The sequence below is a fragment of the Panthera onca genome, chromosome D1, assembly GCF_046562875.1.
Source record: "Panthera onca isolate mPanOnc1 chromosome D1, mPanOnc1 haplotype 2, whole genome shotgun sequence".
In the NCBI taxonomy this organism is placed as follows: Eukaryota; Metazoa; Chordata; class Mammalia; order Carnivora; family Felidae; genus Panthera; species Panthera onca.
The window spans coordinates 97736652-97763422 of record NC_138348.1 but is presented as its reverse complement, the minus strand read 5'-3'; the positions used below and the strand labels follow the sequence as shown (position 1 = coordinate 97763422).

At 51.2% G+C, this 26771-nt stretch overlaps 2 long non-coding RNA genes across 3 annotated transcripts in view; one reads left to right on the top strand and one right to left on the bottom strand.

Moving 5' to 3' along the window:
- Nucleotides 1–21686, top strand: part of LOC132660985 (uncharacterized) — a 32221-nt gene extending 10535 nt beyond the window's left edge. Inside the window, exons 4-5 of one of the 2 annotated variants that reach the window (XR_009601994.2) lie at nt 20725–20871; nt 21006–21686. This is a non-coding gene — a long non-coding RNA (uncharacterized LOC132660985). The other variant, XR_009601993.3, reaches the window with a different exon arrangement.
- On the bottom strand, nt 1396–2377 carry LOC132660986 (uncharacterized). The gene is made up of 2 exons (XR_009601995.2): nt 1928–2377; nt 1396–1614 (listed from the first exon to the last, which is right to left on the bottom strand). It is a non-coding gene; the product is annotated as an uncharacterized LOC132660986 (long non-coding RNA).
- Nucleotides 21687–26771: the final 5085 nt, after the last annotated feature.

Here is a 26771-nt window from a genome sequence, read left to right as displayed (position 1 = left end):
AAGTGGTGGAGAAAATAGGATCACCCCGAACACGCGGAGCAAAGAAAGGAGCAGCCCCGTAAGTGTAGAGATGGGTCCTCCGCCTTCAGGCAGGGTGAGCCCAGACGCGCCTTCACGCAGAGGCATTGGCTGGGACAATGACTTGTGTGGGTTGTCATGACAATGAAATTGAAACTGGGATAAACAATAGCCACTCTGCCAGCCGCCTAACCTCTGAGCCGACCTGTCATTATGACAGCAGCTGCCTGGGCCTCAAGCAGACGTCAGGAGATGAGCATCCCTGGGTCAGGCTTTCCTAACAGGTGGCCAAACGTGAGGCTGGAAATCAACTGGGCCCTTTTGCTCATTCTTGAGCTACCCTAGGGAATCCAGCAGCCTCCTGTAAAAGGTCCCCGGAGCCTGTAGAGGGACCACAGAGCCCAGAAAGTTCATGCAATGGGCCCACAGACCCACAGCATGCCAGCAGAAAAGGCTAAGAAATGGTACCTCATCCTAAGTGCAAAACCTCAGAAACCAGTGTTTCCTGGGAGTGGCATTTCTAAAGGCTACTTTCGGCAAAAGCTTCCCGGCATTCCTCACCAAATGGACCGATACAAAATTGAATTATTGTCTCTGATAGAACTTGAAAATCCCTTTGTACTTCCAAGGCAAATGCAAATGCACAGTCCTGTGGCACCTCTGTCCCACCCTCCCCACCGCCTCTGCTCGCCTCAGACTCCAGCCTAAGCCCCCACCGCATCTGCAGGAGCCGAGCACCAGGAAACAGAATCAAATATGCCCCATAGGGCTCAACTTGGCTTTAAAAAATGGTATTATTTATATTTAATAGCAGCTTCAGAAAAAGCTGCAAATCCTAGGGCATGGCAGAAATGTAAATGCTAACTGATTGTTATTCTTACGGAAACTTAGAATTCAAAAGTTTAATCAACCTCGTTAGCATAATTTGGGTGACTTCAGTCCATAACCTTACCCTGGAGTTGATTATTTATGGCGCCCTGAACAGAAGTCGAAAATTAACTTTGATTTAATGTAACAATTCCATCCCCAGTATAATTCATAATGCAGATACGTTTGTCAAAAATAAATCACGTTGCTTCGCCCATCTCAGAACAGGAAACCCAGAAAGGAATAGAAACAGAATCCCTAATCTTTGGTTTCTGTAGTCGTTCTGGCTCTCCCTTCCCCTGCTCAAGTCTGTGCCTGCCCAGGGACAGGCTTTGGAGGAGGCTGAGAGCATCCGTGTGCAGAGAAATCTATGGATCAAGACAGACGGGCCCGGGGGGGAGGGGGGTGTGGGGATCTCTCGGGGTGGGTATCTTGCTTCTCTTGAGGGTTTTACCCGAGTAAGCAGCTTTTTAATAAGGCGGAATGAGAAAACATCACAGGAGGCCAGTCTGGTGAAAGGGCTGTTTGTGGAGAGCACAATCCGATGTCTTGCGTGTGTTCGAGGTGTATCTGTGTACAGTTTGCTTCCACCCGTATCACTGCCTCAGTCTTCACATTGATAGATGGGGCCGATGGCAACTGAGCCCCGAGGAACCTAAACGCCTTGTCCACATCCCGTGGCTGGTGAAAGGCGGTGCTGATCTCGGAATGCTGGTCTCCCAGCACCATCTGTCAGCAGGTGGAGAGAAAGGAGTCCAGCTAAGCAATCTGCCTCCTGGCCAAGGAAAGCAGAGTCCTTGCACACCCCATCAAGGGACAGTAGGAGACCCCGCTCCCAGAGCAGACAGGAGAAATCCTCGAGACATCACCAGCGTAATCAATTTCCAAGAACTCAGAAGTGGCATTCGTTACGCGTGCTGGAAAACCTCAGAAAATGTAGGTTTCCCACACGTTTGGCAAAAAGCACCGTATAGAACCTCCCTAGATGATGGGGGGCATAGAACTGCTGGGATTCTCTTTATCCCCCTTCGCATAAATTTACCTCTGCGATGTACCAAGCTCCCTGCCAAGGAAGAAATCTCTTTCCATGGGCAGTACCAAGGAGCCAGACTGGCGTTGCTGTGTGCTAATTCTCTGTCTGGACTGCTAAAGCCACCCAGACGTGCCAAGTTTTAGCGGCAACAGGTTTGCCTGCCAAGAACCAGCGTCCCCTGCTTCCTCTCCCACCTACAGGCCGGGCAGCGCCAGCTCCCCTTTTCCATGCCAGGCGGAGCCGATGCGATCTCACAATGGGCCGCAGAGCAGGGTGCCAGCAGCCAGAGCCTTGGCCAGTGGCTGGCAAACTCAGACTGTGCCATTTGGCTCTTTGGCTTCTGCTGTGGAAAAGAACTGGCTGAGAAGAGGTAAAAGCTTTTGGCAAAATATGAAGTTTGGGTTCTCTTGGTCCCAACCCAGCGGGGATAATCATGACCTGGCATGGCTTGTGTGTGTGTGTGTGGGTGTGTGTGTGTGTGTGGGTGTCCTCATGCTTAATCGCATAGCTTTAACGGTTATAGAATTAAGATGAAACCAGGCCACCTGAAACTAACACAGCACTGTATGTTAACTAAGTGGAATTAAAATAAAAACTTAAAAAAAAAAAAAAAAAAAAAAGACAAAACCAGGCCAAAAGATTCATTGTGAAACAGCACCCAGGGCCTTGGGATAAATTGTGACCAGCCTTAGATTGGGTCACCATGATGTCATAATGCACACGTGGGTACATCAACCACGGGCCAATACTCTATTGTGTCCTCTATCCATGTTCTTTCAGGTGATCTTCTCAACGATATGCAATCAGTGTTTTTATCGTCTGGACTTTAAAGACGAGAGGACTGAGGTTCAGAGCCGTTGAGTAGCTTGCCCAAGGTCACACAGCCACTTAATGACCTATTCAAGGCCCGGACCCATATCCATCCAGTTTTCCTCTTTACACTTACATGTATGCAGTTGTCCCCTAACCAGACCGTAAGCTCCATGACGAAAGGGTTTGGATTCCCACGTCTGAAACGGTGCCAGCATCCAGGCGCAGAATAGGCTCTCGGTAAATATATATTAAGTACGTGCACGAATAAATGAACGAGCCCCACTGTGACTATGTCACGGAAGCAAACGGCTTCATATCCACTCCCTACCTGAAGCCCCGGAACAGAGTAGTTAAGGATGGGGCACTGGGGTGTTACGCTCCCAGGGGACAAGGGTGAGGTGAGCCTACGCTCTCTGCTCTCTGCAGGGTCCGGACGACAGAGACTGCCTGCCTTCCTGTCTCCTAGATATTTACTTCATCACACCCCAGCGCAAGCTTCCCGTCGGTCACACGTCTCCCTGATAGGCCCCTGCGCCGAAACGCCCCGTGCCCCTTGGCACCCACGATCATGGCGGAGGCATCCATCCTCCATCTTGTCAAACAGCTGTCACACCTTGACAGCAGATGGCCTTGGCAATCTTGGCAATCCAGCCGGACAAGTTTCTACCTGAACTTTGGCTCAGCCAGTGCCTGGATGGAGGAGTCAGAAAGGAGACCTAGAAAGGAAAGTACCTTCTGTTTTCTCATTCCCAACCGCACAGGGCTGGGGGAAAGAGATATGCTAATGGCCGTGGGGAAACACCAGTGGGAATATGCCTGCTTTGGACAGATAGGAGCTAGGGTCCCCCACTGACCCCCTTGCCTCCAGGTATGCCTGCACACAACTCACCTGCGACAGACCTGTTCTTCCACAGCCCCCAGACAGGAAGCGCTCTGATATCATATCTATCTGCCACGTTGAGTCCCTCCCCATGGGCAACGCCACAGGGGTGGGGAAATCCAACGATCTGATGATTCTCTCCAGGGGCTCGGGGTGGAGCAAGCATCCGTTCTCGGCCCAGCTTCTCAAATGTATGTGTTGTTACTGCTGCTATTTTCAAGGACCTGCTCTATTTACGCCTCACTCCTCGTTGCTGCTCCTAGGACAAGAGAACTGAATAAATAAAGCAGGCAGGCTTAACCCCTCCCTTGGCAGGGATAGGAATTTGCCAGAGTCGAGTGGGAGCAGAAAGTCCGCAAGACACATACCTTGGGCCCACAAAATGCTTTATATTTGGCAAAGCATTTGCTCATGTAAGCCCCGCGGCTGTGAGATACGAAGTCCATGTTACAGGTACGAACACAGAGGCGAGGCCAAGGCCACGAAGGTTGCTCTAAGCCATCTTTCGTCTCCTCGTCACCCGGGTTCTCGGTGCCTGGAGAGCAGGAGAAGAGAAACAGTGGTGCTAACGGGCCCCACCACTGGCGGCACTGCCCGCTTGGTAGAAGGCGGCCTGTCGCTGAGGCTCCCGTGTCCTGCTCTCCCTCCCCTCTGTGAGGGCTGGGGCGGATAAAGGGCCCGCGGAGCCAATCCTATGTGCCAACTTGACTGGGCCATGTGTGCGGTGCCCAGACAGTGAGTGGAACATTATCCTGGGTGTGTCTGTGAGGATGTGTGGAGAGGATTTACCATCTGAATGGAAACATCGGCTCCTCCTGGGCCTGAAGCCCTAGCCGAAAGGCGCCGCCAGCTTCCCCGAGGCACCAGCTGGCCCACTCCTGATCTTGGGACTTGTCAGCCTCCATAATCACGTGGGCCAGCTCCTTGGCGTAATTCTCTTTCCATTTCGATGTATCTATATCTACACCTATTGGTCGTTTCTCTGGAGAATCCTGACTCACACAGAGCCCCGGACGGGCTCTGAACGGGAAGATGAGCTACAAAGCCAGGCTGGGCCGAGGCAGGCGGGGACCTCCCATCCTGGCATCCATCAAGAAAGGAAGTGTTATTAAAATTAAAAAAAAAAAAGGAAGGAAGGAAGGAAAGAAGGAAGGAAGGGTTTTCTGCTCTCTTGCACAGACTCTTCCTCAGAAACTGCCCTTTCTCTCCTAAAGCATTTCTCCAAAAATATTCACTGATACCTGCCTTGTAGAGGCGCTGTTTTTGGAGTATGAGTATATCAGTGAATGAAACGGACCAAGATCCCTGCCCTCAGGACACACAGTTCCCATTGCAGATGTAATAAGGAACTTAGATAATATATTGCAAGGGGAGAAATAGGAGGAAAAAATTAAAGATTGACTAGGGTAAGGGGGACCAGGTGTAGCGAGGTGGGGGGCAGGTGTTGTGCTGAGCAGGTGACCAAGGAGGGTCGCGGTGGGAGTGAGATGTGGGAGGTACTGAAGGAGGCAAAGGGGTCAACCAAGCAGGTATTTGGAGGAAGAGCACTCCAGGCAGGGAACAGCCAGTACAAAGGCCCTAAGGGGGGAGATGCCTGGTGGGCACAAGGAATTGGAATGAGGTCAGTGTGGCTGGCACAGTGAAGGTGAAGAGGGCAGAGGGTCAGGCGATGGGGATGACGTCACAGAGGCAGGATGGTGCAGGGCCATCGGAAAGATTTGAAAGGAAAGCCATGGCAGGGCTTCCGGCAGAGGAGGACATGATCTGCTTTGGGTTTTAAAGGGATCTCCTTGGCAATCTCTTGACCCCTTTTTGTAGGGGCGGGGGGAGGAGAGGGTCAAGGATAGAAGCAGGAAGACCAGTTAGGAAGGTCTTGCCAAAATCCAGACCAGAGATGGTGGTGGCCCTGCCCAACGTGGTGTCAGTGGTCAGGTTCCAGATGGAGTCAGGCGGAGATGCCCCCCAGAGGAGAGTACGTGTTTTCCGGTCTTGAGTCCTGCTCTCTGCCCAGGGACATGCCCTAAGGTGTCCTTAGGGTCCCCTCCCCCCCCCCCCATCCCGGATATCCCTAGTCACAACTAGGAAGAGTCTTTTTATGAATGGAGCTGGGGAGAATGATGAGAAGGTCAAGTTCTATTCTCTTCCCCAACATCTGGAGCAGCATTAAGGGCTGATGATACCATTCAAGTCCTAGAGCCAGGTGGGGGACAAAAAGGAAAGGGATAGTGGTCTCTTCCATAAGTATAGTCAGTGGTGTGCTGGTGAATGTTTGACAATTGGCTCTCCAGGAAAAAAAGTGTGTAATTTTATGATATGTGTGTAATTTTACTGATAAAAAAATATGTTGCATATATTTTACAAATACTAGGGCACCCTGGGTGGCTCAGATGGTAATACTTCTGACTTCAACTCAGGTCATGATCTTACAGTTCATGAGTTTGAGCCCCCTGTCGGGCTCTGCACTGACAGCTCAAAGCCTGGAGCCCGCTTCCGATTCTGTCTCCCTCTCTCTCTGCCCCTTCCCTGCCTGTGTTTTCTCTCTCTCTCTCTCTCTCTCTCAAAAATAAATAAAACTTTAAAACAAATACTAATAAAATACACAATAGCCTTTACTGTAAATTCTATAACCAATTGGTTCTCACAAAATGCTCCTGTTGATTTTTGGAGAACTCGTATCTGTAACCAATGTATGGTTGCAATTGACAAATGAGTGTAGTTCCCACATGAATGTTGGTTGATATTTGTATTTACATTAATGGGTAAGAAGAAAGTGAACCAGCAAAGATGTTCCTTGGGACTTCCTTCTGTTCGTCAATGATGTGAACGACATCTCTGCCGCATCTGATTACTAGTCTTCAATTACTGCGAGAATATTTCCTCGATTTCTTGTGCCATTTACAATGTAATAGCTACACACCCAAAACACTTTTAAGTTAAATCTGCATTATTAAGATTTTCCCCATCACTGTTTAAGTCTAAACAAACAACAAACCATCAAAGGAAGTCCTGACTTAAGCATTTGCCAATTTCCATCTCGTGAATACTCCCACCCTGGCCGATTTCAAGCTACCAAGGTGACATTACTGAATGTGGACTTGGAAAGGGATTCTTAGCCATGAGCCATTATATAATATTTCCAACATACAGATACAGTTGATGTAAATAACCTCAAGCGTAAAGATAATAGTAAAATGGAGTAAAATAATTAGGAGCTAGTAATGAGTTTTGAGTATTTATTACCTTTGCGTTTAATATAGCTTATTTAATTGTAAGTTTATATAATTTAATTTTTAATAATGGCTGTGTTTATCAACCAGCTTGCAAAATCACTGGAAGTTTAACAGTCGACCCTCGTGAGCCAATTCGAGCAGCCCTAGTGCCCCGTCGACCGTATGGTACTTTCTCAGACATCGCCCATCTTCCCACTGAGAGATCTGCTAGCTACCTATCAAAAACTGGGGACACTGGGGCTGAGGGGGTGAGGTGAGATGCCCAAGGCACCTAGCAGCTGATGTCCTCGAGCAAGGGTGGCCTCAGGAAAAAGTAGCTGGTCTGTGGTCGGGGAGGGTGGGGGAAATGCGAGAGGGCCAGAGGAAGTTTCACACGAGGGCAGTGAGGTCGGCGAAGGTTGTGGATGAGAGGGAGTTCCAGCCTGTCCTCACATTGCCATCACCAATTCCCCTCAAGCTGCCTAGGCTGGCCTCTTAGAACAGGATCTTGGCGGATCTTCGTGGAGAGGTAGCTGCACCCTAGTTGCATAGGCTGTGGTTGATCAGCAGCTTAGCTGCAAATCACTCGCCAATCAACATAAACACCAAGTTCGTCTGCATGATGGACAATCTGCGAGCACCAGCCCCCTCAGAGTCAGTGTATGAGGATCAGGCCACAGGGAGTCAGGCAGAGTGTCTGGCTCTATCTGCCCAGTGCACTAGTGTTTTACTGTCCCAGAACTTAGAGAAGGGCCAAGAGAAGAGTTGAGAGGCAGGAGCTGGCAACCCAAAGATCATAGGTGCACCTGCTGGGTAGGACCTGGTTTCCCTGGGGACAGCCCTACTGTCCAGGGCCCTGTTTCAGCTCCCAAGTTCCTTCTCTACGCACCAGTGCCTCCAAAAGGCCCAAATGACCTTCGGGGCCCCAGAAATGAGAGTTTTGGTGGCGAGGCCGGGCCCTCCCAAGCCTCCCCAGGCCCACCCAGGTCCTGGACGTGAAGGGAGAGCGCTGTGTCATCCTGAACAGCCAAGAGGCCGAATGGTGGCCAAAGTGCGGTCACTCAGGTTTCGCCCAGCTTAGAAGCTGAGGGCAGAGCAGGCGTCCTTGGGTTCCGGACCCTGAAACAGGTGAGGGCAGCAGAGAGAGTGTAGTCTGAGTCTGGCCGGAAAGTGGTCTACACCCTGGCTTGTAAGCACAGAAAGGAGAGCCCCCAGCCCACCGCTGTCTTTTCTGATTCCATTAGCTGTGTGACCGTGGGCAGGTTAAAAAACTTCTCTGAGTTTCCAGTTTCTTCATGTTACAAGAAATGAGTTAATAATACAATAAATCCTTGGCTTCCATGAATTTAATATTTGGCTTTTGGTTGTTATTGTTTTTTCACTATTTAATGATCTGCCTATTTGCCTGAGGAGCACCCACTTGCTGGTCCTGTTTGCCTTCCCAGAAGTCCTTGGTCTCCTGCCTCACCAGCCCTGATGAAAGCTTGGGAAGAAGGACCCAATGTCTGCTTTGAGCCCCCTGTTCCCTACTCCTCCGTCCAAAAGCTCGTTCCCCCAGGGGGACTTGGGGTCTGGGTTCTGGTAACTCATACCTTACAGTGTGAGGTCCCAGCCAAGCACCGGGACCTTCACACAGGGCTCTGTGTGGCCCTGAGTGGGGCGGCTGTGCTCACTCCCCTGGTGTCTGTACTTTAACCACCTTGGGGATGGAGGAACACGTGGGCCGGGGGGTCCCACAGACCCTAAGGCTCAGAGTTGGCTCTGCTATTGAACAGTTACTGAACACAAGTAAGTGACTTGGCTTTTCTGCCTCCAGGTCCCCTTCCTGCCTCGTGGAAGATCACCTGAGCGCGCCTGCCTGGGCCTGGGGCTGGCGGTAGGGTGGGGGCGAGGGGAGGGAGCTTCTTCATCCTGCTCTCCCCCACCTGCCCACCCCACGCTCAAATTTCCTGTCCGCTAGTGACAGCTCAGCTCTAGAAAGGAGCTGAAATGAGGCCCAGCTCAGCCTTGGGCAACTCCTAGAGGGGAGAAGCAGTGGGAGGAGAGCAGCAGGCAGGGAGAAGCAGGGGTGAGCAGCCGATAAAGGGAGGCAGACACCAACGTGGGAAGGTTAGGAGGGGAAAGAAGCGCTGATACAGCACTCACTCTGCAAATTTCTGCCATAAATCACTCTCAGGAGCAGCCTGGGAGCCCTCACAGCTGGAGGGAGAAGATTCTCGAAATCCCAGATTCTGAGCCTAAAACATTCTCCTGGAGGGCTGGGGACCTTAGTCAGCTCTTTGTTCTCACTGGGGGACTCAGTTTACCCCACTGCAAAATGGGGAGCACTAGCCCCTCCTCTTAGGCCCTGTGCAGAGACAGTGTCCCCAGAAGCATTGAGGTCCCCATGCAGAGGTCTGTACATAAGCAATGGGATCGTTATTAGCAATTATCATTCCTGACAGTGTTAGTAAAATCAAAAACAAAAACAAAAAAGTCACACTGAGCTCAGGAACATGCTTGCTCTGGGGTGTGGAATAATAACTAATGTTTATGTAGCGTCTCACAGCATGAAAACCCCAGTCATGTGTATTTTTCTTATTTGATCCCCACAACAAGGCAGCAATGCAGGTAAGGCAGAGATCTTTCCCCTGGTTTTATAAACCGGGAATTTTCCATTTATAGAGGTAAAGGGGCTGCCCCAGGCCACGGAACCACGTAGTTTGGGGGAGCAAGAATGAGAACCCACATTTTCCCTTTCCGCTGCCTCAACTGAAGACGCTGGGAAACAGGAAACAAGCTGATTCCCAGGAAGGTGAAGGTATCACAGGATTTGGGGGTCCAGGTTTGGCTCCCAAATGTGCCGCTTACGAGTGGTGTGGCCTCAGCTACTTCCCCAGTATAACGGGGGTAATACAAGCAGTCCCCAGCTGCTGTGGTCATTGGACGCATTAGGAGAGATAATGGATCAAGGAGCTCAGCAAATTCCCAGAACAGAGTAAGTGCTCAATTGACGTCAGCAATTGGCTTTCTCATTCCTTTGTTGTTGTTTATTTTTTAAAATTTTTTAAAATTTTATTTTTTTAATTTACATCCAAGTTAGTTAGCATATAGTGCAACAATGATTTCAGGAGTAGATTCCTTAATGCCCCTTACCCATTTAGCCCATCCCCCCTCCCACACCCCCTTCAGTAACCCTCTGTTCTCCATATTTAAGAGTCTCTTATGTTTTGTCCCCATCCCTGTTTTTATATTATTTTTGTTTCCCTTCCCTTATGTTCACCTGTTCTGTGTCTTAAAGTTCTCACATGAGTGAAGTCATATGATATTTGTCTTTCTCTGACTAATTTCGCTTAGCATAATACCCTCCAGTTCCATCCACGTAGTTGCAAATGACAAGATTTCATTCTTTTTGATTGCCGAGTAATACTCCATTGTATGTATATACCACATTTTCTTTATCCATTCATCCATCAATGGACATTTGGGCTCTTTCCATACTTTGGCTATCGTTGATAGTGCTGCTATAAACATTGGGGTGCATGTGTCCCTTTGATGGATGCTGTATCCCTTGGATAAATATCTAGTAGTGCAATTGCTGGGTCGTAGGATAGCTCTATTTTTAATTTTTTGAGGAACCTCCATACTGTTTTCCAGAGTGGCTGCACCAGGTTGCATCCCCACCATCAGTGCAAAAGAGATCCTCCTTCTCCGCATCCTGGCCAACATCTGTTGTTGCCTGAGTTGTTAATGTTAGCCATTCTGACAGGTGTGAGGTGGTATCTCATTGTGGGTTTGATTTGTATTTCCCTGATGATGAGTGATGTGGAACATTTTTTCCTCTGTCGGTTGGCCATCTGGATGTCTTCTTGGGAGAAGTGTCTATTCATGTCTTTTGCCCATTTCTTCACTGGATTATTTGGTTTTTGGGTGTTGAGTTTGATAAGTTCAGATTTTGGATACTAACCTTTTATCTGATATGTCGTTTGCAAATATCTTCTCCCATTCTGTCGGTTGCCTTTTAGTTTTGCTGACTGTTTCCTTCGCTGTGCAGAAGCTTTTTATTTTGATGAGGTCCCAATAGTTCATTTTTGCTTTTGTTTCCCATGCTTCCAGAGATGTGTTGAGTAAGAAGTTGCTGCGGCCAAGATCAAAGAGGTTTTTGCCTGCTTTCTCCTCGAGGATTTTGATGTCTTCCTGTCTTACATTGAGGCGTTTCATCCATTTTGAGTTTATTTTTGTGTATAGTGTAAGAAAGTGGTCCAGGTTCATTCTTCTGCATGTCGCTGTCCAGTTTTCCCAGCACCACTTGCTGAAGAGACTGTCTTTATTCCATTGGATAGTCTTTCCTGCTTTGTCAAAGATTAGTTGGCCATACATGTGTGGGTCCATTTCTGCGTTCTCTATTCTGTTCCATTGATCTGAGTGTCTGTTCTTGTGCCAGTACCATACTGTCTTGATGACTACAGCTTTGTAGTACAGCTTGAAGTCTGGGATTGTGATGCCTCCTGCTTTGGTTTTCTTTTTCAGGATTGCTTTGGCTATTCTGGGTCTTTTCTGGTTCCATACAAATTTTAAGATTGTTTGTTCTAGTTCTGTGAAGAATGCTGGTGTTATTTTGATAGGGATTGCATTGAATATGTAGACTGCTTTGGGTAGTATTGACATTTTAACAATGTTTGTTCTTCCTATCCAGGAGCATGGGATCTTTTTCCATTTTTGTGTGTCTTCTTCAATTTTCTTTCATAAGATTTCTATAGTTTTCAGTGTATAGATTTTTCACCTCTTTGGTTAGATTTATTCCTAGGTATTTTACGGGTTTTGGTGCAACTGTAAATGGGATCGATTCCTTGATTTCTCTTTCTGTCGCTTCATTGTTGGTGTATGGGAATGCAACCGATTTCCGTGCATTGATTTTATATCCTGCAACTTTGCTGAATTCATGAATCAGTTCTATCAGCTTTTTGGTGGAATCTTTTGGGTTTTCCATATAGAGAACCATGTCATCTGTGAAGAGTGAAAGTTTGACCTCCTCCTGGCCGATTTGGATGCCTTTTATTTCTTTGTGTTGTCTGATTGCAGAGGCTAAGACTTCCAATACTATGTTAAGTAACAGTGGCAAGAGTGGACATCCCTGTCTTGTTCCTGACCTTAGGGGGAAAACTCTCAGTTCTTCCCCATTGAGGATGATATTAGCATTGGGTCTTTCGTATATGGCTTTTATGATCTTGAGGTATAATCCTTCTATCCCTACTTTCTTGAGGATTTTTATCAAGAAAGGATGCTGTATTTGTCAAATGCTTTCTCTGCATCTATTGAGAGGATTATATGGTTCTTGTCCTTTCTTTTATTGATGTGATGAATCACATTGATTGTTTTGTGGATATTGAACCAGCCCTGCACCCCAGGTATAATTCCCAGTTGGTTGTGGTGAATAATTTTTTTAATGTATTGTTGGATCTGGTTGGCTAATATCTTGTTGGGGATTTTTGCATCCATGTTCATCAGGGAAATTGGCCTATAGTTCACCGTTTTAGTGGGGTCTCTGTCTGGTTTTGGAATCAAGGTAATGCTGGCTTCATAGAAAGTGTTTGGAAGTTTTCCATCCATTTCTATTTTTTGGAACACCTTAAAGAGATTCGGTGTTAACTCTTCCTTAAGTGTTTGGTAGAATTCCCCTGGAAAGCTATCCGGCCCTGGACTCTTGGTTTTTGGGAGATTTTTTATTACTAATTCGATTTCTTTACTGGTTATGGGTCTGTTCAAATTTTCTGTCTTCCTATTTCAGTTTTGGTAGTTTATATGTTTCTAGGAATTTGTCCATTTCTTCCAGATTGCCCATTTTATTGGCATATAATTGCTCATAATATTCTCTTATTATTGTTTTTATTTCTGCTATGTTTGTTGTGATCTCTCCTCTTTCATTCTTGATTTTATTTATTTGGGTCCTTTCCTTTTTCTTTTTGATCAAACTGGCTAGTGGCTTATAAATTTTGTTAATTCTTTCAAAGAACCAGCTTCTGGTTTCATTGATCTGTTCTACTGGGTTTTTTTTTGTTTGTTTGTTTGCTTTGGTTTGGTTTCGATAACATTAATTTCTGCTCTAATCTTTATTATTTCCTGTCTTCTGCTGGTTTTCGATTTTATTTGCTGTTCTTTTTCCAGCTCTTTAAGGCATAAGGTTAGGTTGTGTATCTGAGATCTTTCTTCCTTCTTTAGGAAGGCCTGGATTGCTATATACTTTCCTCTTATGACTGCCTTTGCTGCGTCCCAGAGGTTTGGGGTTGTGGTATTATCATTTTCATTGGTGTCCAAGAACTTTTTAATTTCCTCTTTAACTTCTTGGTTAGCCCATTCATTCTTTAGTAGGGTGTTTTTTAGTCTCCAAATATTTGTTACCTTTCCAAATTTTTTCTTGTGGTTGATTTCAAGTTTCATAGCGTTGTGGTCTGAAAATATGCACGGTATGATCTTGATCTTTTTGTACTTGTTGAGGGCTGATTTGTGTCCCAGTATGTGATCTCTTCTGGAGAATGTTCCATGTGCACTGGAGAAGAATGTATATTCTTCTGCTTTAGGGTGAAATGCTCTGAATATATCTGTTAAGTCCTTCTTGTCCAGTGTGTCACTCAAAGCCATTGTTTCCTTGTTGATTTTTTGATTAGATGCTCTGTCCATTGCTGTGAGTGGGGTGTTGAAGTCCCCTACTATTATGGTATTACTGTCAATGAGTTTCTTTATGTTTGTGATTAATTGATTTATATGTTTGGGTGCTTCACATTTGGCGCATTAATGTTTACAATTGTTAGGTCTTCCTGGTGGATAGACCCCTTGATTATGATATAATGCCCTTCTGCATCTCTTGATACAGTCTTTATTTTGAAGTCTAGATTGTCTAAGTATGGCTACTCCGCCTTTCTTTTGTTGACCATCATGTTGTTCTCCATACCCTTACTTTGTTGACCATGCTGTTCTCCATACCCTTACTTTCAATCTGAAGGTGTCTTTAGGTCTAAAGTGGGTCTCTTGTAAACAGCATATAGATGGATCTTGTTTTTTTATCCATTCTGTTACCCTATGTCTTTGGATTGGAGCATTTAGTCCACTGACGTTTAGAGTGAGCACTGAAAGATATGAATTTATTGCCATTATGTTGCTTGTAGAGTTGGAGTTTCTAGTGGTGTTCGCTGGTCCTTTCTAGTCTTTGTTGCTTTTGGTCTCTATTTATTTGTTTGGTTGGTTGGGTTTTTTTTTCATCTTTTCTCCCCTCAGAGAGTCCCCCTTAAAATTTCTTGCAGGGCTGGTTTAGTGGTCACAGACTCCTTTAATTTTTGTTTGTCTGGGAAACTTTTAATCTCTCCTTCTATTTTGAATGACAGCCTTGCTGGATAAAGAATTCTTGGCCGCATATTTTTCTGATTTAGCACACTGAATATATCCTGCCACTCCTTTCTGGCCTGCCAAGTTTCTGTGGATAGGTCTGCTGCAAACCTGATCTGTCTTCCCTTGTAGGTTAGGGACTTTTTTCCCTTGCTGCTTTCATAGTTCTGTCCTTGCCTGAGTGTTTTGTGAATTTGACCATGATATGCCTTGTTGATGGTCAGTTTTTGTTGAATCTAATGGGAGTCCTCTGTGTGTCCTGGATTTTGATGTCTGCGTCTTTCCCCAGGTTAGGAAAGTTTTCTGCTATGATTTGTTCATATAACCCTTCTACCCCTATTTCTCTCTCTTCCTCTTCTGGGACCCCTATGTTTCTGATGTTGTTCCTTTTAAATGAGTCACTGATTTCTCTAATTCTTAAATCACGCTCTTTTGCCTTAATCTCCCTCTTTTTTTCTGCTTCATTATTCTCCATAAATTTGTCCTCTATATCGCTGATTCTCTGTTCTGCCTCATCCATCCTTGTAGCCGTGGAATCCATTTGAGATTGCAGCTCAGTTACAGCATTTTTTTAAAGTTCATCCTGACTAGCTTTTACTTCTTTTATCTCTGCAGAAAGGGATTCTAATCTATTTTCAACTCCAGCTAGTATTCTTATTATTGTGATTCTAAATTCTGGTTCAGACATCTTGCCTGTATCTGTGTTGGTTAAATTCCTGGCTGTCGTTTCTTCCTGCTCTTTCTTTTGGGGTGAATTCCTTCATTTCATGATTTTGAAGGGAGAAAATGAATTAATGAGGTAAAACAAATTAAAAATTAAAATTAAAAAATTAAAATTAAAAAAATATTAAAATTAAAAAATTAAAACACACACACACAAATTGAATAAATGATGCTAGATCCTAGGTGTGTTTTGGTCTGGATGTTGAAAGGGACTTGACAGATTAGAGAAAAAAGAGGAAAGAAAAAAAAAGAAAATTGTTTGAAAATTTGAAAAAATGAATACACTGAAGTAGACTAAAATGAAATGATGGAAGTAAAATGGAATTTGAAAAAATATACACAAAAGTAAAAAATATAGTAGAAGAAAACAAACAAAAATGTTTTTAATAGAAATTGAAAATAAAAATGAATTTTTTCTCTTTCTGTATTCAAGAAAATGAAAAGAAACAAAAAAGAGAAAAAAAAAGAAAGAAAATTGAATAGGTGGACCAGCGAACAGACTGAAACATGACTTCGTTTTCCCCTAGATGTCAAACTATGAAACGCTTTATTGTCCATAAACTAAGCAGACGGAGAGACTTGTGTTCCTGAAGAACAAGGTTGGCCCCGTTGGGCTGGGCTTAGTGTAATGGGCTCCACTCTCCACTAGATGGCGCTGCTTAGCTTACTGGGGCAGATCGTTGTGGCGCACGTAGGTGCGTATGCGCATGCACGGGAGCGGTTAAATGGCGTCACCCAGCCACCCGGTCTGTAGTATCTGAATTCTGTTCTCCCCGATCAGCAATCACGCACCCGTCCTTTGTCTTCGGCTTCCATCTACTCCCCGCTTTTACACGGTTCGTGACCAAGCCCCAGGCAGCACCTCCCTCCCGAGTTTTGTCTCAGATGCGGCTGTGTTTCCCGACTCCTTACTTCTGAGAAGCTGCGGCTTTGACCCGTTCTGCCCGTCTGCTGGAGGGTCTCACCGAGCAATGACCGGGTGCCGGTCGCACCCAGGAACGTTGGCAGGACCGTGCTGCTGCTGCCCAGAGACTGCGGCCGGGGGCCAGCCCGTCCCAGAAAGAGTTTGCGAGACAGTGTAGCAGCAGCATTTCAGGGACTATGGAAAATCACAACACCCATCCGGCACCAGGCTTCACCCACAACGACCTTGTTCCAGCACCGGTGAATGTGGTTGTTCTCCCGGGGCCACTGGGGCCTTGCCTTTGGGGGCGGGGGAGCCACACAGCCTCTGCCAGGTGTCCTCCCAGCAGGGGAACCACCTCTCCCCGTGTGGCCTGAACCCCGGACCCCGCTCTGCTCCTGGGGATTCGCCCTTCCCACCAGAGCACCACCAGGTACCAGCTGCGGAGTTTCAGACTCTGCGCTCCCCGTTTATAGTCTTAATGGAATTGAAACCCTCTCCTTTCTCCCTTTTTAGTTCAGTCCCTGCGGCTGTTTCCACTTTTCCACTTTCTCTCCAGCTGCTTTTTGGAGGGGGGGTGCTTTTCCCATATTCTCCTCCCCACCCCCCCCACCCCCACCCCCTGTCTCCATCCTCTCTCCACACGCAAAACACCTCCCTGCCCTCCGCGGCTTCTCTCTTCCCAAGTTCACCTCTCCGCTCCATGTACCTGCTGAGTTGTGTGGTTCAGGTTGTGCAGATTGTTGTGTCCTTCCTCAAACCAGTTTTCTAGGTGTGCAGGATGGTTTAGTGTTGGTCTGGCTGTATTTTGGGGACGCGAGACACCTAAAAAACTTCCATGCTGTTCCGCCACCTTGGCTCCTCCCCTGTTGTTGTTGTTCATTTATGAGAGAGAGAGAGGGAGAGAGAGGGAGGATCTGAAGCAGAAAGCAGAGACAGCAGCTCTATGCTGACAGCAGAGAGCCCGACACGGGGCCTGAACCCGCGAACCATGAGATCATGACCTGAGCCGAAGTCAGAAGCTTAAGCAAGTGAGCCACCCAGGCACCCTGGCTTTCTCATTCCTAAGATTTGAGGAAAGGGGGATATGTCCTTGGTTTGCCTGCCAACTAGAGGCTGAGGGATGGATGTGGTGAACCACCCTCCCCCAGTTCCTGCCCAGATTGAGGGACTCAAAAAGTCATTTCCATGGTCTTTCTCACTCTCCCCTGGAGTCCCATCCCAGGGGCTTCCAGGCCCACAACAGCCAGCATCACCAGAGAGCCAGAGGACGTCACCAAGGTGATGGGTGTCCTGAGCTGAAGCGGAGGGAAGCATGGATCTAGACCCCGGAAGTTTAGAAGCTTCTGCTCTGACCTTGGCTTTGGAGCTGATTTGAGCTCAAGGCAAGTGCCCAGGACAAAAGATCTGCTTCTGACTGAAGTGATGATTTGGGAGGAAGCTTGGAGCAGTGCCAGGAGCACAGGCTCTGGGTCCCGGCTGATCTGAAAGCTAACTCTGCCTCAGTTTCCTCTTCTGTAAAGTGGGCTATAATAGCCATAGTGAGGCTTGAATGTAGTTATCTGGTAACGAGTTTCCCTCCCTTCCTTCACCGTGGAGGCCGGAATAAGGCTCAGGAGGCCAGACCACCAGGCAGAGCCACCCGAAGACCTTGCTTCTCTTTTTGTGACTGCCCTCGGGTAGGGTTCCCCGGGATGGGACCCTCTCGTCAGGCAGAACTTGGCAGGTGGGTGTGCTGGTCACAGGAGCACTCAGGGGCTCTCCGCTTCTCCAGGGCACGCCAGCTGCCTCCACCTTTCAGGATGTACCCACCCAGCTGACACTCTGAGCCCTCCGAGAATGCCCTGCCCCCCCTCTGTGGCTGCCTGACTTCCCCGGTCCCCGGCTCCCCTCCAGGGTCCCCTTGACCTCCATGCCACACATAGCCATCACACGTGGCCGCCTCCTGCCGTCCTCACCCCTGTGGTGGGCGAGCAAGTCAGGCGACGTGTCGTGAGGCTCCGAGGGCTCCCCGTTAAGTGCTGTACTTTAGCCCGGGTTCTGTGTTTTGATTTTGCCCAGCTGCGTCTGTGTGCATTTAGATTAATCCTGTTAGCTAGTGGGAGCGGGGCTACCTGCTGTTTATCAAGAGTGCTTGTGTGATGCCCTTTTGATGTGTAGCCACCGTCCCCCGGCGGAGAAGCCTCCGGTTTCCTTCTGCCCGTGGGAGCGGGGAGGGGCGTGGGGGTCTGGCCTCAGCCACTTTCGATCTTGCCCAGACCCACCCACCGGCTTGCACCGCCTCTTCCGTCCTCGGCCCCTACCCACGTCCCACTTTCACTGCACGGCCTCTGACCTGCTGCATCTCGGAGTCCAGAAGCTTCCAAGGACGTAGCCGTGGCTGCTCTAAAGCCCACAGGAGGCAGGTGCTCTGAGTGTTCAGAGACCCATCCCGACTCTGTTTTCTCGCCCGTGAGTTGGGCTGACTGATAGCCATTCCCACTTATGCAGACATTTGCCCCGAGGGTGAAATGAGAGCGCTTTGACGGGAGTCGCCCCTGCCATGTTGCCAGGTACAAGGCAGGAGGGTGGTGTGGTGGAGCATCATGGGAAGCAGGGTCGGGTTCTGCTGAGACAGGTGAGGGACCGTTATTACTCCCATTTTGCAGGTGAGGCAAGTGGGGCACAGAGAACTTGCCAAAGGTGAGTGATTCCAGAGCCGAGAGCCACAATGGCGGATGGCCTTCCCAAGGGAGACAGACAATCAATGTGTGTTGACTGAACGAGCGAATGCCTCCACCGCCAGGGAACTTGCTACCTCACCAAGCAGTCTGCTCGACTGTTGGATAGTTCTAGTTACTGCAAGATTCTTGCATTGAGTAGACATTGTCTGCCTCTTATCACACCTCCTTGCCATTGGCCCTGGCCCTACTCTGATGCCCAGGGGCTTGGGTCACCCCTGCTATCTCCGGCCCTAGTCTACAGCCCACCCCAGGCCAACTCATGTCCTCAGGCACAAGCCCAGGGACCGCAGGGCTGAGTCTGGGGAATGACCACCCCCTACTGGGTACAGAAAGAGCCAGACCCCCCTCCCTAGGGAGCAGGATCTAAGTCCTCCTCATAGAGACGAAGCTCTTGTTACAGTGATATGGGAGCCGTGGGTCCTGGCTTGGGAACCCCCCATCAGCCACTGGGTCAGGGTATGGCAGGAGCAGGACCCAGGTGACAGCTGGCAGACGGGAGGGGTGCACACGGGGGAGCCGCTCCTTCCAGGAATCTGAACAATCCCACGCTTGGTTAGCTCCGCAAGTGACGTTGCCTCGGAGCTGACCGGTTGCGGCCCTGAGTCTGACCTGACTAGAGGGCCATGAGACCCAATCTCGGGCTGTGAGGCTTGGAGAGCGCTCGGAGAGCCGCAGCGGGGAGGTGACTTCAGGGCGTGAGCCTCCCTTCCCCCCGTCCTGAGGAGTGCACCCAGCCCGTCACGATGTCAGGCAGGAGACAGCACCTGAGTCCACTGGGGCCCCTCCGGACAAGGTGGAAGGTCTGTTTCCAGGAATCATCCTGCCTCAGGATGCCCTTCACCACAGCAGGGGGCCCAGGGCAGGGCCCCCTTCTGTCTGCCCTTGAGAAGCCAGGCTGGGAGGCACAGGCTGGGGACTGCTCCCTCCCGCGTCCGGGACTGAGACCCCCCAACAATCCAGGGCCAGGACCTCCGGCCATGTGCTGGATGCCGAGGGGACTCCCCCTGACAGGGGGAGCACTGAGAGTCATCGGTTCCAATGCCACCTGCAAGTCAGGGTGGCCACGGCGAGCCAGGTCCGGGACTCAGGATGAACCGGGCTTGAATCCTGCTTCTGCCCGTTACCTCACTGCCCCGGCCTCAACTTGCGTTTCTGTAACACGTGGAGTGATGCTTACCTTGCCACGTCACATGAGTCACTCAGGCCGACTTGCAAAGGTCACTACGTATTTGGCATTGTGAAATAACAAAATGAAAGAAAGGGAGAACAGATCAGGGGCAACCCCTCAGGGAAGGGGAGGAAGGGGAGGTGAGGATGTCTACAGAAGGGCAACAGGAGACATCCTCGTGGAAAGGATGGAAACCAAGGAAATGCTCTGTGCCTGGACCGCATCGGTGCCAGTATCCTGGGTTGCGATATCGTACGTAGGTTCTGCAAGATGGTGTTAGCGGGGGCAACATGGGATCCCTTCGTGAATCCACTGCGTGTGAATTACCACTGCATGTGGATCTTCAACGGTCTCAATAAGCTTAATTTCTTGAAAACCGTCATTTTATGTCTGCTGAAGAGAAAGCATCTATGACATTATCTGTTCTTCCTCCTCCCCGCCTCGAGTTCTTCTGTGAGCTGGGGTGGCCTGGGAATTGGCATCATATAGAACTGTCATGGCGAATGGCGGGGGGGGGGGGGCCGGGGGGGCTGGGTGGGTAAGAGGCGCCTTGACTGTGTGTCTAGCATCTTTTATTTCCATGCCTTCCGTGAGTGCTTAATAAATGCACAAGTGATTGAATGAGTGTGTGCGTGCATGAATGAATGCCCATTAACAGAAAGTAAACTGTTAACCTCTCACGAAGTGAAATGGGCTTAAAGCGCGAGATACTTGGGGTAGACGCGGGGCCAGTCTTGCAGCCCCCAGATTGGCCAGCCCAATTCCCTGCTTGGCCTCGTCCACCCCGGGGCTGCATCGTGAGGCGTGTCGGGGGGTGGGGGGGGGGGGGCGGGAGCCAGCTTCGTGCCTGCGAGGACAGCAATGTGACAGTTTAATTAGCACAAGAGTAAATTACATCAGACGTAGCGAGCCCCGACTTCTCCCGACGGCGTGGGGAAAATGGAAGCCTAGCATTTTCAATTTAAGGTTTAGTTAGATAATACCTATTGGTGCCAGTAGATTACAGAGTGGATATTAAATCCTGCAGGATTTGGAATCGGAGCGTACAAATGGAATCCATAAGTAGGGGGAAGCAGCCGGAAGGAGCTGGCCCTGTGTCCTCAGCTAACAAGAAAGCGTCTCTGCAGCCAGCACAGACCCGGGTCCTTAAGCTCCCACCAAAGACTCCAGGCCGGTGAGAGGGGTCGGTGATCATTCTAGGGGCTCCCCCAGCAAATTCTCCCCACGTTATGGGTGCGGGTGCCGGGGCCCAAGTGCAACCCACATTTTAACAATCAGAATTGCAACTCACTTGTCGGCTCCATCCAGGTCTTCCTCTCCTCTCCATCTGGTCAACTCCTACCCTACCTTCAAAATGGCTCAAGCCTTCCTCCTCCAGGAAGCCCCGAACTCCACTCGGATTCCTCCCTGAGCCCCACAAGCCTGGGCTTCTGGGCGTTGCAGTCACCACTGGTTATGGTCTTCAAGGATGGCCTCGTACCCCCACCTCTCACTCTTTGAAGAGAGTGACAGGACTTACTCTCCTGCACCCTCGTTCTCAGGCGCGCGGGGGAGCCAACGAACGCGGGCTACACAGATGGGCTGTTTGCATTACACGCGTGTTGATTTGTGGACAGCCGATGAATTCTGAGTATGAGATACATTCGCAGCATTTGAGACTCAAAAAGTAGAGAAGGATCTGGCCTGCTTTGCAGGGCCTCGGCTCCCCCCCGGGAGCAGCCCGTGGCGGGCGTAAGCCTCCAGGCTCGAACCTCCAAGCAGATCTGCGGGTGCATTTCCCCCTTTCTTAACAAAACAGCAGAATCCGCTCCATGTTACTCCCCCTTCACCGGCTTCCCTTCACCGCCTTTCTTGGAGCCTGGTCTCGTCACTGCCAGGTGAAACGTCTCTGGCAGGCCCGGCACGGAGGCTCAGACTCAGTGGAGAAGGAGGATATAGAAGCTTATTAGTCTAAGCAGGATGAAATGTGTAAATTAATTACCTCGGCCACCCGTGCATGTAGTGGCCCGCCCTGCACTCGGGGAAGACAAGAATTAGCCTCCGTTCTTACAGTTTGGCACCCCTGCCAGACGCGACTGGGAGGGCCCCTGGCCGCCTGCCCGACACGGGGGAGGGAGGGCCCCAGGAACCAGAGTCGGGTGGTCTTGTGGGACAAGCAGGTCCCTCCCTAGATGGGGGAGGTTGGACTCTGTCTCCACCAGCAGCAAGAGCAGGGGGATGGGGAGGGGCCTCCCTCTGTCCGGTCCTCGATGCCCGTTCACTGAGCACCTATTTACCAGGTGATACAAGGTGTCGGTCACCGTGGTGACCCTTTCCTAGTTTCCCTTCCTCTGATCCTCACAAAAACCCCAGGGGGCAGCCCCACTTCACAGAGGAGAAAACTGAGGACCAGGAAGAATAAGTAACTAGTTCTACTGACCCAGCCACTAACTGCCCGGGTCAGGATTCAGATCCAGGACAGCATGCTGCCTCCCAGGAGGACGGACAGGCAAGGAGCTGTCTCTGGGGCCCTGTCGCCAAATGCGCCTTCCCTGCTTCCACGCCCCATGGCAGGACTCGCTCCCCACACCCCCACCCCAACCTCCCCCCAGCCCCCCCCCCCCGGAGCCTGTGCAGCTGAGCCTTGGCCCTCCTCCCCCTGCAGCTGGGACCTCCCACCTGCCTCACCTGCCCACGGGCCCTCTGCTCTCGGCCAGTTTCCCAAACTGCCTCACCCCCCTGCAGGCCTAGCCCCCTTGTCGTTGCTTCTTCCGCCATCCGGAATAGCATCACCCGCCACAATCGGCCCCACCGCCCGTGTCTCCGGCCACCGCCACTGTCCGCCTGGACCTCCACTCCAGTGTCACCCCAAACTGTCCCGGGGCCCTCTTCTTAGGGCGCTAATATGATCACTCACCCTCCTGCCGTGTCAGTGCCACCATTTACGGGAAGCCCCAATTCCCCACGAGGCGCTGTGCCCTGGGGCCCTGCCCGCCTCACTGCTGCCCAGGGTCCCCGCCTCAGCACCCCCAGCCGGCTGGCCCCCGCCGTCCCCATACTTGCAGAACGTACTCTTTCAGGCAGGTCCCCTGCTGGGCGATCCTCACCCCCAGATCCCCTCAGAGGGAGAGCCCGCCTCCCCCAGCCCTGCTCCCTGATGGCACCGTGTGTCATATCGTGCTCTGCAGGACACTTATCACATCTAAATCAGCCCACATTCACCGGTGACTTTATCTTCGGCTTCCCCGACCAGCTGTAATTTCCACAGAGAGAGAGCCTCCTGTCTCCCCGTGCTGAGATCTTGGTGCACCACGAATATTGGCAATGAATGAGGAAGCCCCTGGGTCCCGCCATTCTGAATCCTCACCCCCAGCCCTCTCTGTCACCTGGGCCTGCGCGGTGGACCCAAACCTAGGCTTCAGGTCATCTGGTCCAGGTCGCCCCCTAGGAGGGTCCCCTGCCTGAGCCATCGAAGACCCACAACCTTGCCTCCCAAGGAATAACCGTGAGTCCTTTTCAGTGACAGGCTCTCAAGGCCGTGCCTTCCTCTGACAGATTCACCTTCTGCATGTTGCCAGTCAGCGCTAAGGCTTGCGGTCCATTGAGGGTCTACACACGAGGACGGAAATGCAGTTTGCCCCCCAAAGCCACCCCAAAGCCAGTAGGGAAACAAACTATCAGTCCACTTAGGATTAATTCCTTCACCACCAGCTAGCCAAAGACCTTCCCTTCCTCCCTGACCTGGCTTCTGCCCTCCCTGGACAGCCCCCAGGGACTAGGGCATCATTCTCAGTCCCTGGGGGAGGGGGGGGGTCCTGCCCCCCCCACTGCCCCCCCTCTTGCAAGAGGGTCTAGTGGTTCCCATGACCCCGGTCCCCGATTCCTCCTCCTTGCCTTGGCCCTTCCCAGCCTCAGCCTTGCCGGTTTTCAAACTTAATCGTCAATCCTCAGAAAGATAAAACTGCCTGGGTCCCTCCTGGGAGGCGATTTGAAGGTTTGGTGGGAAGAGGAGGCCCAGACAAGAGCTGGGCCCCACCTCTGCCTCCCAGTCCCCACCCCCTCTGGACATTCATTCCTGGCCCCAACTCTTATCCTTCCGATCTCCCCGCACAGTCAGTCAGAAGGGAGATACAGATCTCCCCATCTGGTAAGCAGGAAATCTGAGGCTGACAGAAGTCAAGGGGCTCTGCCCCTCGATTTGCTGTCACCTTCGATTTTGAGGACTCTGCCTTTCTATTTACCACCTCACCTGTTGGTCTGCCCTGTACAGAGTCCCCTCAAGCTTCAGGGGCTGCAGAACTGAACCTGACATGCCCACCAGACCCCCTCCCTCAGCCTGCCCGCCTGCAGGGAGACCCCAAGGGCAGCAGCTCCCACACGGAGGGGACCCTCCCCATGCCCCACCCTGCAGCCCCCGGAGCCAGGCTGGGCAGAGTTCGGTGGGGTCAGCAGCAACCTCTCCTTCCTGCCTAGCTGGGGGACTGCTGGCCTGTAATCACACGTCCCACAGTCTAGGGCAAGATCTGCTTAGCTCATGCAGAAGGAGTGCAGAAAGGGGCTCCCCTTGAGAATGAGCTGTGGGGGGCCGCCTTCGGCCTGGGGAGGGAAGCTCAGCGCCCTTTAACTGCAGTGAAATGCTGCCACCTGCTGGCCATGTCTCAGAACTTCAGGGAGCCGCCGGGCTGGTTCTGGGCCCGGAAAGCCGAGGGAAACCGTCCTTTCTGTGCCCCTGGTCCCTTGTCCAAGGGCGGAAGCTAACAAGGATGGGGTTGGGATGCTGTCGTCGCTGCTGCTGCTGCTGCTGCTTCTGGCTGCTGTTGTTAATGCGACCACAACCACATTACCACGTCTCAGTTATTGATCACTTGCTGTGTCAGGTGCTTTGCACATTGTTCTTGTTCTGGCAATCTAAGATGCTTCCTTCTTGTAGGCTGGGTAGCTTGCCAAGGTCACACAGCTGGTGAGTGCTGCAGCCGGGATTCTAACTCAGGCAGTCTGGCCAACTGTCGCCCAAACTCAGAGTCCCAAGTGTCAACTCCCCCAAGAAGTGTCCCAGATATGCCCTCATGCCTGGCACCTCCCCAACTCTTCTGTTAACCTTCCCCACCTCCCCCCACCCCCCAGGGAACTGCTCCTTAGCCTCCAAGGCCTGTCCACATGGCCACACTCTTCTAGAACAAAACGGAATAACCCCTGACGTCATGGAGTCCCTACTGCAGCGGGTCCTGGAGATCCAGGCCCAGAGCAGAGCTTAGTTGCCTCGGAGGCTCCCAGACCCTCCCTTCTGAGCAGGGAAGGCTTCTGTTGGGGAGGGACCCAGGCCCTGACAGGGCGTGGAGGTAAGGAGGGGAAGCTGGGCTGGGTAAGGGGAGCCTCGGGGATTTGAGAATCCGATCCACCCGGTTCTCAAGCCAGTCCTGGTCACGGAGCCCCCGCTGGGATGGAGCTCGATTCCCAGTCCTCCCAACTATCCTCGCTGTGATCCTTACCTCACAAACTATCACAGCTGGGAAAGGACCTCAGGAATGATCCAGTGAAAACACCACCTCCTTCTGTAGATGGGGAAGGTCAGGCCCAGAGAGGGCAAGCAGCTGTCCCAGATCACACAGCCAGAAGCGACTGAGCCAGGAAGAGAACTCCCAGCGACCTAGCCAGGGCTCTCTGCTCAGCCCCAGTTCTGCCTCCCCCCTCCCGCAGCCCAGAGCCCTGTGGCCCTTCCCCAACGTGCCTGTAGGCTACCCACAGCAGGCCTAGAATTGCCTAAAGCCCACAGCTTGCTGGGACCAGACACAGGGGAGCAGGGACAGGGACTTGGCTGGGGCTGAGAGGAAAGAGAGTGGAAACAGCATTGATCCTCTCCTTTCTCTCCCTTTCTGGGAGAGACACCTCCCTTCCCCTGCACTCGCGTCCCTGAGCCCCTCTCTCGAGGCCTCCAAGGGGGCCAATGTTTCACTCATGCTGAGGGAGGCATGCTCAAGAAATGGAAGCAAGGATTCTCCTGATCACTGTATTATCACAGCTCTCATGGTAATGGAGCCAGTGGGGAGTGACGGGGAGCATGGTGCTCAGGGGACATCCCCACCCAGGCCCCAGCAGAGGGCCCGGGGCCTCTGGACATGGCTGTCCTCCAGCTGTGCCGGCCTCCGGGCTGCAGGTGGAGGTTCCCGGTGAGGACCCAGCCAAGGACAGACGGGGGCCCGGGGGATTCAGCGAGACAGAGGGTGCCCGTCCTCTCTTCTGGAGCCAGTGGCTTTGGGAAGGGCCCCAAATGTTGGGGGACTAAGGCCTTTCTCAGAGAATCTGGGCATCCCTGGAGCCCAGGAGAGTGACCCTCCTCCCGCTCATAGCCACAGGATGGCAGGTCCTAAAGAAGGTCTGGGAGGCTGTAGGGCACCTAGTGCCCACGGCTGGACCTACTGGCCCGGGGGAGGGGCTCCAAAGAGCATTGCCTGTGGTCACGGGCTGCGGGGAGCAGCGGCCAACCTGGGGGAGACCGTCCTCACGGCTCCCGAGGGAAGGCACGGAGGTGACACAGCACACTGGTTCCATGGTAGGTAGCTTCCCTCACACTGCTGCACATCCTCCCAAGATGCCCCGTGTCCCCTCACCATCCTTTCCTGTCTTACCCCTTCCCCTCTGTGCTCTGCTTCTGGCTCAATTCTCCCCTCCCTTTTCTGATTCTAAGGAGCCCCCTCTGGAAAGTCTGGCCACTGGCCCAGCAGGGCAGGGAGAGGGAGGAGGGAAGGGGGTTGTCCCTCCATGATGCACCAACAGCTAGCTCATTTAGGTACTTTGACTATCTGGCAGGGGAGAGAGCTGCTCCCCTGGTGTCCCTTGGCCTCGGGTAGGGAGAACAAGGAAGGACAGTGAGAATGAAGGAGACTTGCGGTGGGGCGGGGGGTGGGGGTTCCCGGCCACATCAGGGAAAGGGCGTGTTTTCCTTGCACCCTCTTCCTCTCTCTTCCAAGTCATGCTTCCTCCTGTCTTGCTTGCCTCTTCCAGGAAGCCTTCCCTGACTACCCCTCCTGGCCTCTCTGGGCTTCCAGGGCCTGGACAGCCTCATCTCCTTCCTGCATGCCCCCAGCCCAGGATGGT